We start from the raw sequence: 16,089 nt of genomic DNA on the forward strand, positions 1-16,089 counted from the left end.
TTATCGGTCAAACCGCATAACAACATACATTGTTCCCTTTGTCATCGGTATGTTACTTTCCCAAGATTCGATCGTCGGTATCTCAATACCTAGTTCAATCTCGTTACCGGCAAGTCTCTTTACTCGTACTGTAATGCTACATCCCGTAACTAACTCATTAGCTACATTGCTTGCAAGGCTTATATTGATGTGCATTACCGAGAGGGCCCAGAGATACCTCTCCGACAACTGGAGTGACAAATCCTAATCTTGATCTATGCCAACTCAACAAACACCATCGGAGACACCTGTAGAGGACCTTTATAATCACCCAGTTACATTGTGACGTTTGGTAGCACACAAAGTGTTCCTTCGATATTCGGGAGTTGCATGATCTCATAGTCATAGGAACATGTATAAGTTATGGATAAAGCAATAGCAACAAACTAAATGATCATCATGATAAGCTAACAAATGGTTCAAGTCAATTACATCATTCTATAATGATGTGATCCCGTTAATCAAATGACAACTCATGTCTATGGTTAGGAAACATAACCATCATTGATTCAATGAGCTAGTCAAGTAGAGGAAAACTAGTGACACTCTGTTTGTCTATGTATTCATACATGCAATAAGTTTCCGGTTAATACAATTCTAGCATGAAAAATAAACATTTATCATGATATAAGGAAATATAAATAACAACTTTATTATTGCCTCTAGGGCATATTTCCTTCAAACACGCCATGTGTTGCGCTCCGCTGTTTGCAACAAGGCCGATGTTGCAAAAAAACATGTGCGAGAGGGAAGGGTGTTGTATGCCGCACGATTAGGCACTGATCGGACAATCGCCAAGATTGTCGACGCGCCCGTTAAATCTTCCGGCTGATTTGAAGCATTTTTCGTTGGGTTATGGGTGTTGCGGCCCATCTAAGAAGATCTATATAAATGGAGAAGTATGGATTGGTTAAGATCTGCTTGATTGATTGACTGATAAGGGATTTGGGAAATTCCAGCTATCACCAACTCCACACGCAAGTCTTGTTATCGAATCTAGCAATCCGCCATGTTATGTTCCATCTCATCCATGTGAATAACCTGTAGGCATCACTTCTATGATGCTAGGACAAACAACACGAGTGACACCATGAGGACGCAACACCGACGCTAGTCATCATCTCTACTTCTGTTGGGTCTGCGCATCTTGTGGTAATCTTGTGGTCTATAATAGGATCATATTACTGGTTTACGTTGTTGGACATATGCCCTAGAGGCAATAATAAAATGGTTATTATTATATTTCTTTGTTCATGATAATTGTCTATTGTTCATGCTACAATTGTGTTATCCGGAAATCGTAATACATGTGTGAATACATAGACCACAACACGTCCCTAGTGAGCCTCTAGTTGACTAGCTCGTTGATCAAAAGATAGTCATGGTTTCCTGACTATGGACATTGGATGTCATTGATAACGGGATCACATCATTAGGAGAATGATGTGATGGACAAGACCCAATCCTAAGCATAGCTCAAAGATCGTGTAGTTCATTTGCTATAGCTTTTCCGAATGTCAAGTATCATTTCCTTAGACCATGAGATTGTGCAACTCCCGGATACCGTAGGAGTGCTTTGGGTCTGCCAAACGTCACAACGTAACTGGGTGACTATAAAGGTACACAACGGGTATCTCCGAAAGTGTCTGTTGGGTTGGCACGAATCGAGACTAGGATTTGTCACTCCGTATGATGGAGAGGTATCTCTGGGCCCACTCAGTAATGCATCATCATAATGAGCTCAATTTGACCAAGTGGTTGATTACGGGATCACGCATTACGGTACGAGTAAAGTGACTTGCCGGTAACGACATTGAACGAGGTATTGGGATACCGACGATCGAGTCTCGGGCAAGTAATGTACCGATTGACAAAGGGAATTGTATAACGCCTGGAACACCTCAGTGTAATAGTGTGTCCAAACATCGTAATCGCACTCTATTGGATATGGTGCGATCTATGATGTCTCTTACCGATCTACCGCTATCATTTTGGGGCTATGCTTTAGAGACTGCCGCATTCACTTTAAATAGGGCTCCGTCGAAATCCGTTGAGACGACACCGTATGAATTATGGTTTGGGAAGAAACCTAAGCTATCGTTTCGAAAAGTTTGGGGATGCGATGCTTATGTCAAGAAACTTCAACCTGAAAAGCTCGAACCCAAATCGGAAAAATGCGTCTTCATAGGATACCCTAAAGAAACTATTGGGTATACCTTCCACCTCAGATCCGAAGGCAAGATCTTTGTTGCCAAGAATGGATCCTTTCTAGAGAAAGAGTTTCTCTCGAAAGAAATAAGTGGGAGGAAAGTAGAACTTGATGAAGTATTACCTCTTGAACCGGGGAGTGGCACAGCTCAGGAAATTGTTCCTGAGGTGCCTGCACCGACTAGAGAGGAAGTTAATGATGATGATCATGAAACTTCAGATCAAGTTGCTCATGAACTTCGTAGGTCCACAAGGACACGTTCCGCACCAGAGTGGTATGGCAACCCTGTCTTGGAAATCGTGTTGTTAGACAACGGTGAACCTTCAAACTATGAAGAAGCGATGGCGAGCCAAGATTCCGACAAATGGCTGGAAGCCATGAAATCCGAGATAGGATCCATGTATGAAAACGAAGTATGGACTTTGACTGACTTGCCCGATGATCGGCGAGCCATAGAATATAAATGGATCTTTAAGAAGAAGACAGACGCGGATGGTAATTTAACCATCTATAAAGCTCGGGTTGTCGCTAAGGGTTATCGACAAGTTCAAGGGGTTGACTACAATGAGACTTTCTCACCCGTAGCGAAGCTGAAGTCCGTCCGAATCATGTTAGCAATTGCCGCATTCTATGATTATGAGATATGGCAAATGGACATCAAAACGGCATTCTTAATGGTTGCCTTAAGGAAGAATTGTATATGATGCAGCCGGAAGGTTTTGTCGATCCTAAGAATGCTGACAAGGTGTGCAAGCTCCAACGCTCGCTCTATGGGCTGGTGCAAGCATCTCAGAGTTGGAACATTCGTTTTGATGAGATGATCAAAGCGTTTGGGTTTACGCAGACTTATGGGGAAGCCTGCATTTACAAGAAAGTGAGTGGGAGCTCTGTAGCATTTCTCATATTGTATGTGGATGACATACGGTTGATGGGAAATGATATAGAATTCTTGGAAAGCATAAAGGCCTACTTGAACAAGTGTTTTTCAATGAAGGATCTTGGAGAAGCTGCTTACATATTAGGCATCAAGATCTATAGGGATAGATCAAGACGCCTCATTAGCCTTTCACAGAGTATGTACCTTGACAAGATATTGAAGAAGTTCAATATGGATCAGTCAAAGAAGGGGTTCTTGCCTGTATTGCAAGGTACGAGATTGAGCACGGCTCAATGCCCGACCACGGCAGAAGATAGAGAAAAGATGAGTGTCGTCCCCTATGCCTCGGCCATAGGGTCTATCATGTATGCTATGTTGTGTACCAGACCTGATGTAAACCTTGCCGTAGGTTTGGTAGGAAGGTACCAAAGTAATCCCGGCAAGGAACACTGGACAGCGGTCAAGAATATCCTGAAGTACCTGAAAAGGACTAAGGAAATGTTTCTCGTTTATGGAGGTGACGAAGAGCTCGTCGTAAAGGGTTACGTCGACGCTAGCTTCGAAACAGATCTGGATGACTCTAAGTCACAAACCGGATACGTGTATATTTTGAATGGTGGGGCAGTAAGCTGGTGCAGTTGCAAGCAAAGCGTTGTGGCGGGATCTACATGTGAAGCAGAGTACATGGCAGCCTCAGAGGCAGCACAAGAAGCAATCTGGGTGAAGGAGTTCATTACCGACCTAGGAGTCATACCCAATGCGTCAGGACCGTTGACTCTCTTCTGTGACAACACTGGAGCTATTGCCCTTGCCAAGGAGCCCAGGTTTCACAGGAAGACCAGGCATATCAAACGTCGCTTCAACTCCATTCGTGAAAGTGTTCAAAATGGAGACATAGATATTTGTAAAGTACATACGGACCTGAATGTGGCAGATCTGTTGACTAAACCTCTCCCTAGAGCAAAACATGATCAACACCAGAACTGCATGGGTGTTCGATTCATCACAATGTAACTAGGTTATTGACTCTAGTGCAAGTGGGAGACTGTTGGAAATATGCCCTAGAGGCAATAATAAAATGGTTATTATTATATTTCTTTGTTCATGATAATTGTCTATTGTTCATGCTATAATTGTGTTATGCGGAAATCGTAATACATGTGTGAATACATAGACCACAACACGTCCCTAGTGAGCCTCTAGTTGACTAGCTCGTATATCAAAAGATAGTCATGGTTTCCTGACTATGGACATTGGATGTCATTGATAACGGGATCACATCATTAGGAGAATGATGTGATGGACAAGACCCAATCCTAAGCATAGCTCAAAGATCATGTAGTTCGTTTGCTATAGCTTTTCCGAATGTCAAGTATCATTTCCTTAGACCATGAGATTGTGCAACTCCCGGATACCGTAGGAGTGCTTTGGGTGTGCCAAACGTCACAACATAACTGGGTGACTATAAAGGTACACTACGGGTATCTCCGAAAGTGTCTGTTGGGTTGGCACGAATCGAGACTGGGATTTGTCACTCCGTATGATGGAGAGGTATCTCTGGGCCCACTCGGTAATGCATCATCATAATGAGCTCAATGTGACCAAGTGGTTGATCACGGGATCATGCATTACGGTACGAGTAAAGTGACTTGCCAGTAACGAGATTGAATGAGGTATTGGGATACCGACGATCGAGTCTCGGGCAAGTAACGTATCGATTGACAAAGGGAATTGTATACGAGATTGATCGAATCCTTGACATCGTGGTTCATCCGATGAGATAATCGAGGAGCATGTGGGAGCCAACATGGGTATCCAGATCCCGCTGTTGGTTATTGACCGGAGAGTCGTCTCGGTCATGTCTGTGTGTCTCCCGAATCCGTAGGGTCTACACACTTAAGGTTCGGTGACGCTAGGGTTGTTCAGATATTAGTATACAATAACCTGAAAGTTGTTTGGAGTCCCGGATGAGATACCGGACGTCACGAGGAGTTCCGAAATGGTCCGGAGGTGAAGATTTATGTATAGGAAGTCAAGTTTCGGCCATCGGGAAGATTTTCGGGGTAATCGGTATTGTACCGGGACCACCGGAAGGGTCCCGGGGGTCCACCGGGTGGGGCCACCTATCCGGGAGGGCCCCATGGGCTGAAGTGGGAGGGGAACCAGCCCTAGATGGGCTGGTGTGCCCCCCCCCATGGGCCTCCCCTGCGCCTAGGGTTGGAAACCCTAGGGGTGGGGGCGCCCCACTTGGCTTGGGGGGCACTCCACCCCCCTTGGCCGCCGCCCCCCCTTGGAGATGGCATCTCCTAGGGCCGACGCCCCCCTAGGGATCCTATAAATAGTGGGGGGAAGGGAGGGCAGCCGCACCCTAACCCCTGGCGCCTCCCTCTCCCTCCCGTGACACCTCTCCTTCTCGCAGTGCTCGGCGAAGCCCTGCCGAGATCGCCGTAGTTTCCACCACCACGCCGTCATGCTGCCAGATCTCCATCAACCTCTCCTTCCCCCTTGCTGGATCAAGTTGGAGGAGACGTCTTCCCAACCGTACGTGTGTTGAACGCGGAGGTGTCGTCCGTTCGGTGCTAGGTCATCGGTGATTTGGATCACGACGAGTACGACTCCATCAACCCCGTTCTCTTGAACGCTTCCGCGCGCGATCTACAAGGGTATGTAGATGCACTCCCCTCTCCCTCCTTACTAGATGACTCCATAGATTGATCTTGGTGATGCGTAGAAAATTTTAAAATTCTGCTACGTTACCCAACAGTGGCATCATGAGCTAGGTCTATGCGTAGTTTCTATGCACGAGTAGAACACAAAGCAGTTGTGGGCGTGGATATTGTCAATTTTCTTGCCGTTACTAGTCTTATCTTGATTCGGCGGCATCGTGGGATGAAGCAGCCCGGACCGACCTTACACGTACGCTTACGTGAGACTGGTTCCACCGATTGACATGCCCTAGTTGCATAAGGTGGCTAGTAGGTGTCTGTCTCTCCCACTTTAGTCGGATCGGATTCGATGAAAAGGGTTCTTATGAAGGGTAAATAGAAATTGGCATATCACGTTGTGGTTTTGGCGTAGGTAAGAAACGTTCTTGCTAGAAACCTATAGCAGCCACGTAAAAACTTGCAACAACAATTAGAGGACGTCTAACTTGTTTTTGTAGCATGTGCCGTGTGATGTGATATGGCCAAAAGGATGTGATGAATGATATATGTGATGTATGAGATTGATCATGTTCTTGTAATAGGAATCACGACTTGCATGTCGATGAGTATGACAACCGGCAGGAGCCATAGGAGTTGTCTTAATTTATTTATGACCTGCGTGTCAACATAAACGTCATGTAATTACTTTACTTTATTACTAAAGCGTTAGCCATAGTAGTAGAAGTAATAGATGACGAGCCAACTTCAAGAAGACACGATGATGGAGATAATGATGATGGAGATCATGGTGTCATGCCGGTGACAACGATGATCATGAAGCCCTGAAGATGGAGATCAAAAGGAGCAAATGATATTGGCCATATCATGTCACTATTTGATTGCATGTGATGTTTATCATGTTTTGCATCTTATTTGCTTAGAACGACGGTAGCTTAAATAAGATGATCCCTCGTAATAATTTCAAGAAAGTGTTCCCCCTAACTGTGCACCGTTGCGAAGGTTCGTTGTTTCGAAGCACCACGTGATGATCGGGTGTGATAGATTCTAACGTTCGAATACAACGGGTGTAAGCCAGATTTACACACGCAATACACTTAGGTTGACTTGACGAGCCTAGCATGTATAGACATGGCCTTGGAACACGGAAGACCGAAAGGTCGAGCATGAGTCGTATAGAAGATATGATCAACATGAAGATGTTCACCGATGTTGACTAGCCCGTCTCACGTGATGATCGGACACGGCCTAGTTGACTCGGATCATGTTTCACTTAGATGACTAGAGGGATGTCTATCTGAGTGGGAGTTCATTGAATAATTTGATTAGATGAACTTAATTATCATGAACTTAGTCTAAAATCTTTACACTATGTCTTGTAGATCAAATGGCCCACGCTAATGTTGCCCTCAACATCAACGCGTTCCTAGAGAAAACCAAGCTGAAAGATGATGGCAGCAACTATACGTACTGGGTCCGGAACCTGAGGATCATCCTCATAGCTGCCAAGAAAGATTATGTCCTAGAAGCACCGCTAGGTGACGCACCCGTCCCATAGAACCAAGACGTTATGAACGCTTGGCAGACACGTGCTGATGATTACTCCCTCGTTCAGTGCGGCATGCTTTACAGCTTAGAACCGGGGCTCCAAAAGCGTTTTGAGAGACACGGAGCATATGAGATGTTCGAAGAGCTGAAAATGGTTTTTCAAGCTCATGCCCGGGTCGAGAGATATGAAGTCTCCGACAAGTTCTTCAGCTGTAAGATGGAGGAAAATAGTTCTGTAAGTGAGCACATACTCAAAATGTCTAGGTTGCATAACCGCTTGACTCAGCTGGGAGTTAATCTCCCGGATGACGCGGTCATTGACAGAATCCTTCAGTCGCTTCCACCGAGCTACAAGAGCTTTGTGATGAACTTCAATATGCAGGGGATGGAAAAGACCATTCCTGAAGTATTTGCAATGCTGAAATCAACAAAGGTAGAAGTCAAAAAGGAACATCAAGTGTTGATGGTGAATAAAACCACTAAGTTCAAGAAAGGCAAGGGTAAGAAGAACTTCAAGAAGGACGGCAAGGGAGTTGCCGCGCCCGGTAAGCAAGCTGCCAGGAAGAAGCCAAAGAATGGACCCAAGCCCGAGACTGAGTGTTTTTATTGCAAGGGAAGTGGTCACTGGAAGCGGAACTGCCCCAAATACTTAGCGGACAAGAAGGCCGGCATCACGAAAGGTATATGTGATATACATGTAATTGATGTGTACCTTACCAGTACTCGTAGTAGCTCCTGGGTATTTGATACCGGTGCGGTTGCTCACAGTTGTAACTCAAAGCAGGAGCTGCGGAATAAACGGAGACTGGCGAAGGACGAGGTGACGATGCACGGCGGGAATGGTTCCAAGGTCGATGTGATCGCCGTCGGCACGCTACCTCTACATTTACCTACGGGATTAGTTTTAAACCTCAATAATTGTTATTTAGTGCCAGCTTTGAGCATGAACATTGTATCAGGATCTCATTTAATACGAGATGGCTACTCATTTAAATCCGAGAATAATGGTTGTTCTATTTATATGAGATATATGTTTTATGGTCATGCTCCGCTGGTGAATGGTTTATTCCTAATGAATCTCGAGCGTAATGCTACACATATTCATAGTGTGAATACCAAAAGATGTAAGGTTGATAATGATAGTCCCACATACTTGTGGCACTGCCGCCTTGGTCACATAGGTGTCAAACGCATGAAGAAGCTCCATGCAGATGGACTTTTAGAGTCTCTTGATTACGAATCATTTGACACGTGCGAACCATGCCTCATGGGTAAAATGACCAAGACTCCGTTCTCAGGAACAATGGAGCGAGCAACCAACTTACTGGAAATCATACATACTGATGTGTGTGGTCCAATGAGTGTTGAGGCTCGCGGTGGCTATCGTTATGTTCTCACCCTCACTGATGACTTGAGTAGATATTGGTATGTCTACTTAATGAAACACAAGTCTGAGACCTTTGAAAAGTTCAAGGAATTTCAGAGTGAAGTCGAGAATCAACGTGACAGGAAAATCAAGTTCTTGCGATCAGATCGTGGGGGAGAATACTTGAGTCACGAATTTGGCACACACTTAAGGAAATGTGGAATAGTTTCACAACTCACGCCGCCTGGAACACCTCAGCGTAATGGTGTGTCCGAACGTCGTAATCGCACTCTATTGGATATGGTGCGATCTATGATGTCTCTTACCGATCTACCGCTGTCATTTTGGGGCTATGCTTTAGAGACTTCCGCATTCACTTTAAATAGGGCTCCATCGAAATCTGCTGAGACGACACCGTATGAATTATGGTTTGGGAAGAAACCTAAGTTGTCGTTTCTAAAAGTTTGGGGATGCGATGCTTATGTCAAGAAACTTCAACCTGAAAAGCTCGAACCCAAATCGGGAAAATGCGTCTTCATAGGATACCCTAAAGAAACTATTGGGTATACCTTCTACCTCAGATCCGAAGGCAAGATCTTTTTGCCAAGAAAGGATCCTTTCTAGAGAAAGAGTTTCTCTCGAAAGAAATAAGTGGGAGGAAAGTAGAACTTGATGAAGTATTACCTCTTGAACCGGGAAGTGGCGCAGCTCAGGAAATTGTTCCTGAGGTGCCTGCACCGACTAGAGAGGAAGTTAATGATGATGATCATGAAACTTCAGATCAAGTTGCTACTGAACTTCATAGGTCCACAAGGACACGTTCCGCACCAGAGTGGTACGGCAACCCTGTCTTGGAAATCATGTTGTTAGACAATGGTGAACCTTCGAACTATGAAGAAGCGATGGCGGGCCCAGATTCCGACAAATGGTTGGAAGCCATGAAATCCGAGATAGGATCCATGTATGAAAACAAAGTATGGACTTTGACTGACTTGTCCGATGATCGGCGAGCCATAGAAAATAAATGGATCTTTAAGAAGAAGACAGACGCGGATGGCAATGTAACCATCTATAAAGCTCGGCTTGTCGCTAAGGGTTATCGACAAGTTCAAGGGGTTGACTACAATGAGACTTTCTCACCCGTAGAGAAGCTGAAGTCCGTCTGAATCATGTTAGCAATTGTTGCATTCTATGATTATGAGATATGGCAAATGGACGTCAAAACAGCATTCCTTAATGGTTTCCTTAAGGAAGAATTGTATATGATGTAGCCGGAAGGTTTTGTCGATCCTAAGAATGCTGACAAGGTGTGCAAGCTCCAACGCTCGATCTATGGGCTGGTGCAAGCATCTCGGAGTTGGAACATTCCTTTTGATGAGATGATCAAAGCGTTTGGGTTTACGCAGACTTATGGAGAAGCCTGCATTTACAAGAAAGTGAGTGGGAGCTCTGTAGCATTTCTCATATTGTATGTGGATGACATACTGTTGATGGGAAATGATATAGAATTCTTGGAAAGCATAAAGGCCTACTTGAACAAGTGTTTTTCAATGAAGGATCTTGGAGAAGCTGCTTACATATTAGGCATCAAGATCTATAGGGATGGATCGAGACGCCTCATTGGTCTTTCACAGAGTACGTACCTTGACAAGATATTCAAGAAGTTCAATATGGATCAGTCAAAGAAGGGGTTCTTGTCTGTATTGCAAGGTACGAGATTGAGCACGGCTCAATGCCCAACCACGGCAGAATATAGAGAAAAGATGAGTGTCGTCCCCTATGCCTCGGCCATAGGGTCTATCATGTATGCTATGCTGTGTACCAGACCTGATGTAAACCTTGCCGTAAGTTTGGTAGGAAGGTACCAAAGTAATCCTGGCATGGAACACTGGACAGCGGTCAAGAATATCCTCAAGTACCTGAAGAGGACTAAGGATATGTTTCTCGTTTATGGAGGTGACGAAGAGCTCGTCGTAAAGGGTTACGTCGATGCTAGCTTCGACACAGATCTGGATGACTCTAAGTCACAAACCGGATACGTGTATATTTTGAATGGTGGGGCAGTAAGCTGGTGCAGTTGCAAGCAAAGCGTTGTGGCGGGATCTACATGTGAAGCAGAGTACATGGCAGCCTCGGAGGCAGCACAAGAAGCAATCTGGGTGAAGGAGTTCATTACCGACCTAGGAGTCATACCCAATGCGTCAGGCCCGATGACTCTCTTCTGTGACAACACTAGAGCTATTGCCCTTGCCAATGAGCCCAGGTTTCACAGGAAGACCAGGCATATCAAACGTCGCTTCAACTCCATTCGTGAAAGTGTTCAAAATGGAGACATAGATATTTGTAAAGTCCATACGGACCTGAATGTGTCAGATCCGTTGACTAAACCTCTCCCTAGAGCAAAACATGATCAACACCAGAACTGCATGGGTGTTCGATTCATCACAATGTAACTAGGTTATTGACTCTAGTGCAAGTGGGAGACTGTTGGAAATATGCCCTAGAGGCAATAATAAAATGGTTATTATTATATTTCTTTGTTCATGATAATTGTCTATTGTTCATGCTATAATTGTGTTATGCAGAAATCGTAATACATGTGTGAATACATAGACCACAACACGTCCCTAGTGAGCCTCTAGTTGACTAGCTCGTATATCAAAAGATAGTCATGGTTTCCTGACTATGGACATTGGATGTCATTGATAACGGGATCACATCATTAGGAGAATGATGTGATGGACAAGACCCAATCCTAAGCATAGCTCAAAGATCGTGTAGTTCGTTTGCTATAGCTTTTCCGAATGTCAAGTATCATTTCCTTAGACCATGAGATTGTGCAACTCCCAGATACCGTAGGAGTGCTTTGGGTGTGCCAAACGTCACAACATAACTGGGTGACTATAAAGGTACACTACGGGTATCTCCGAAAGTGTCTGTTGGGTTGGCACGAATCGAGACTGGGATTTGTCACTCCGTATGACGGAGAGGTATCTCTGGGCCCACTCGGTAATGCATCATCATAATGAGATCAATGTGATCAAGTGGTTGATCACGGGATCATGCATTACGGTGCGAGTAAAGTGACTTGCCGGTAATGAGACTGAACAAGGTATTGGGATACCGACGATCGAGTCTCGGGCAAGTAACGTACCGATTGACAAAGGGAATTGTATACGGATTGATTGAATCCTCGACATCGTGGTTCATCCGATGAGATCATCGTGGAGCATGTGGGAGCCAACATGGGTATCCAGATCCCGCTGTTGGTTATTGACCGGAGAGGCTTCTCGGTCATGTCTGCATGTCTCCCGAACCCGTAGGGTCTACACATGTAACACCCCGGATGTAACTTTCCCAATTTGTACTCCAACTCTTGCCATTTCCAGCGTTAAGTTATATTTATTTCCTCGGGTTCGGGTTATGTCTCCGTGTGTTGTTGTCGTTGTCATGCATCTCATATCATGTCATCATGTGCATTGCATTTGCATACGTGTTCGTCTCTTGCATTCGAGCATTTTCCCCGTTGTCCGTTTTGCATTCCGGTGCTTCGTTCTCCTCCGGTGGCCATTTCTAGCTTTCTTTTGTGTGTCGGGATTAAACATTTCCGGATTGGACAGAGACTTGCCAAGCGGCCTTGGTTTACTACCGGTAGACCGCCTGTCAAGTTTCGTATTATTTGGACTTCGTTTGATACTCCAACGGTTAACCGAGGGACCGAAAAGGCCTCGTGTGTGTTGCAGCCCAACACCCCTCCAATTTGGCCCAAAACCCACCTAACTCTGCTCCATCATCTAGAGCGTCCGATCACGATCGCGTGGCCGAAAGCCGCACCTCTTTTGGACTCTCCTAGCTCCTCGTATTTCTATAAATAGACCCCCCCCCCAAAATCCGGATCTCTCCCTCTCTGAAACCCTAATTTTCCACCGCGCGCCGCCGGACATTGTCCGCCCGGGGCGGACACACCGCCGCCAGCCAACCGCCTCCTGCCATGTCATCGCCCGCCGCCGCCACTCCCACCACGGCCCGGGAGCCCGCATCCGGCCCCCGCGGCCCGGTGAGCGCCGCCGCCGCCCGGGTCTCGTCTCCCGCGCCGCGCCGCCACCTCCCTCGCCTCCGGCGCTCCGGCCGCCGAGCCGCCATCGCCGCCCCGCCGCAGTTCCTCGCCGGCCCCGCCGCCTCCGGCCGCCGCACTGGCCTCGACCCCGCCGCCCGCCGTGCGCCGCCGCCCGCCGCCGCCCGGGCCGGATCCGGCGTAGATCCGGCCAGCCCCTTGCTCCCCCGGCCACTCCGGCGAGCTCCAGCCCCACCGGTGAATAGTGCGCGCCGCCGCCTCGATCTGCGTGCCGGGTCAAACCCTAGATCCGATGGTAAAATTTCGTCAAAGTCCTCGGAATTTTCAGTCCAAGTGCTCCTGTTCGTAGCTCCGTAACTTTGCATCCGTAGCTCCGATTCATGCATATAGAATATCAAAATGTTCATCTCAGAGAGTACATCATTTCATTCCATTGCATCATTTTCATTTGAGTTCATCTTGATGCCCGAAATGCTGTTAGAAGAGGGCTACTTGAGATATCAGTTACTCCGTGTAGCTTTTTGTCATTTTTGCCATGATTAATGTGTGCATGCTATGCCCTCATGCTCTACATGTGTTTTGTTAAGGGTTTTGTCATCTTTCCAGAGGTGCCACCCATGTATTTTTGTGATGTGTGTGGTGACTTGTGCAAGCTTGCAAAGTGGTGCACTTGCTAATTCTGTTTTCAGGGACTTAGTGATTTCACCAAGTCCTGGAGCTGTTTATCTCATGTTGCCATATGTTCTTGTTGTTTCCTAGTGATCCGTGCCCCTTTTGAGAATGATCAGTAAGGATGTTTTGTTAATATTGTAGTGCTCTATCCATCCATGTCTTTGTTTTCAATTATAGAGCACCCAATCTTGAGTCAATCGAGCTCTACTTTTGCTACTTTGTGAATCTGGGCAGATTGTCAACTTGTTTGCAATTTTGCCGGCGATGTTGTAGGTGATCCGTGCATGCTATGCTATTGTTCTTGCCATGTCTAGCTTGAATTTTGTGCCTTGATGTGTGTATGCTTGTCTTGCCATGACTTGCACCGTAGTGAGTGCATCAAGCTCGTGAACATGCCTACTTGAGTTATATTTCAGCTTGCTCCAGTTTTCACTAAGTCTGAAAACTGATTATGTTTTTGCTATGTTCACATGCTTGCAATTGTATTTTCTGATCCCTTTTGGCTCAAGGTCACTAAGGGACTTTTGTTAAGCTCTTTGAGTAGCTCCATGCCATGCTTTACTTTGCCATGTTCAGATCCTGTAGCATGTAGTTTTGCTGCTCCGAAGAGGGCTACCTGATCTGAAATTCCAGACAAGTGTTAATTTCACAAAGTCTGAGATCTGTTTGCCATATGCATTTTTGCCATGCTTGTTTGAACCTGTTAATGGATGAATTGGCCGTAGCTCAGTGCTATACTTTTGTTAAGCATCTTGTGTGCATCCCTGCCATGTATTTTGTTGTCATGTTTGGGTGCTGTAGCATGTTCATTTCATTGCATTTAGATGCCTACTTGCGTAAATCGCAGACCGGTGTCATTTTTGAATCGATTACCATTTCCAAACCGTAACTCCGATTCCGGCGTTCTTTATATCGTTTTCAAGCGATTTCATCTCATCTTTCTAGTGGCACACTTGGTTTTCCATGTTGAGGCCAGGTTCATGCATTTCCTGTCATATCTTGCATTTTGCATACCGCATCGCATCCCGCATAGCAGATCATCATCGCATCGTCTTGTTTGGGTTCTTGCACGTGATTGATTGTATCCTTGTTGCTTGTTTGTCTTGTTTGGGTAGAGCCGGGAGACGAGTTCGCTAACGAGGAGACCGTTGAGTTTACTTTCGAGGATCCAGTCAACTCTGACAACTGTGCAGGCAAGATGATCATACCCTCGAAATCACTACTATCTTTGCCATGCTAGTTTGCTCGCTCTTTTGCTATGCCATTGCTACGATGCCTACCACTTGCTTGCAAGCCTCCCAAATTGCCATGTTAAACCTCTAACCCACCATGTCCTAGCAAACCGCTGATTGGCTATGTTACCGCTTTGCTCAGCCCCTCTTATAGCGTTGCTAGTTGCAGTTGAAGATTGGAGGTCGTTCCTTGTTGGAACATCTTTTATTTACTTGTTGGGATATCATTATATTGCTATGTTATCTTATTGCATCTATATACTTGGTAAAGGGTGGAAGGCTCGGCCTCTCGCCTAGTGTTTTGTTCCACTCTTGCCACCCTAGTTTCCGTCATATCGGTGTTATGTTCCCGGATTTTGCGTTCCTTACGCGGTTGGGTTATAATGGGAACCCCTTGATAGTTCGCCTTGATTAAAGCTTTTCCAGCAATGCCCAACCTTGGTTTTACCATTCGCCACCTAGCCTATTTTTCCCTTGGGTTACCGGAGCCCAAGGGTCATCTTATTTTAACCCCCCCGGGCCAGTGCTCCTCTGAGTGTTGGTCCGGACTGAGCTGCCTGCGGGGCCACCTCGGGGAAACTTGAGGGTTGGTTTTACTCGTAGCTAGTCTCATCTGAGTGTGCCCTGAGAACGAGATATGTGCAGATCCTATCGGGATTTGTCGGCACATTCGGGCGGTGTTGCTGGTCTTGTTTTAACCTATCGAAGTGTCTTGAATTACCGAGATACCGAGTCTGATCGGAACGTCTTGGGAGGAGGTCTATTCCTTCATTGACCGTGAGAGCTTGTCATGGGCTAAGTTGGGACTCCCCTACAGGGATTTGAACTTTCGAAAGCCGTGCCCGCGGTTATGGGCAGATGGGAATTTGTTAATGCCCGGTTGTAGATAACTTGAACCTTAACTTAATTAAAATGAATCAACTGAGTGTGTTACCGTGATGGCCTCTTCTCGGCGGAGTCCGGGAAGTGGACACGGTGTTGGAGTAATGTTTGCGCAGGTTGCTCTCTAGTTTCTCGCTCGCGCTTTGCCTCCTCTTCTCGCTCTCTTTTGCGAATAAGTTAGCCACCATACTTGCTAGTCGCTTGCTGCAGCTCCACTTATATTTACCTTGCCATTCCTATAAGCTTAAATAGTTTTGATCGCGAGGGTGCGAGATTGCTGAGTCCCTGTGGCTCACAAATTACTATTACACCAGATGCAGGGCCTGATGATTCCGCTCCAGGAGACGCGTATGAGCTCAAGTGGGAGTTCGACGAAGACTCTCAACGTTACTATGTTTCTTTTCCCGATGAGCAGTAGTGGTGCCCAGTTGGGGGTGAACGGGACCGTGTCGCATGTTGGGTTCTCTTTTATTTTGGCGCCGTAGTCGGGCCATGAGTGTTTGGATGATGTAATGTTATTTATGTA

This window comes from Triticum urartu, chromosome 3A, assembly GCF_056163025.1.
Source record: "Triticum urartu cultivar PI428250 chromosome 3A, HENAU_Tu73, whole genome shotgun sequence".
NCBI lineage: Eukaryota > Viridiplantae > Streptophyta > Magnoliopsida > Poales > Poaceae > Triticum > Triticum urartu.